This window comes from Trichoplusia ni, chromosome 6 (genome assembly GCF_003590095.1).
Source record: "Trichoplusia ni isolate ovarian cell line Hi5 chromosome 6, tn1, whole genome shotgun sequence".
NCBI lineage: Eukaryota > Metazoa > Arthropoda > Insecta > Lepidoptera > Noctuidae > Trichoplusia > Trichoplusia ni.
The window spans coordinates 14659149-14659544 of NC_039483.1; positions in this window are offsets into that span (position 1 = coordinate 14659149).

A 396-nucleotide genomic window follows, 5' to 3' on the forward strand; every position below is an offset into this window, starting at 1 on the left:
AAAAAATAAGTCCTAAAAATCAACATTTTGAGTATTTTATTAACATCGTACAGTAAGTCGCATAGTACCCACATTATACACATCTACGTTTAGACATTAAAGCACTTTATCATGTAAAGAATAAGGGTGATTTTTGTTAGCAATTGTAAAAACTAACTAATGTGGTAGATTGTATGTACATATTGCTGTCGCAGTATTTAACAGTTGACGGTTGGGACTAAGTAAATATGTTTTTCGGTTCACAATGTAACATGTTTCAAATTTAGTACAAAGAGAACAATTGATTTGTGACCTTTGAAATTATAATTAACACGAACTTACATTGAAAACTGTTTTAATAATAGCATACATTCTATTGGAGCTAATTATTAATAATTATTACCATAGGATATTTTA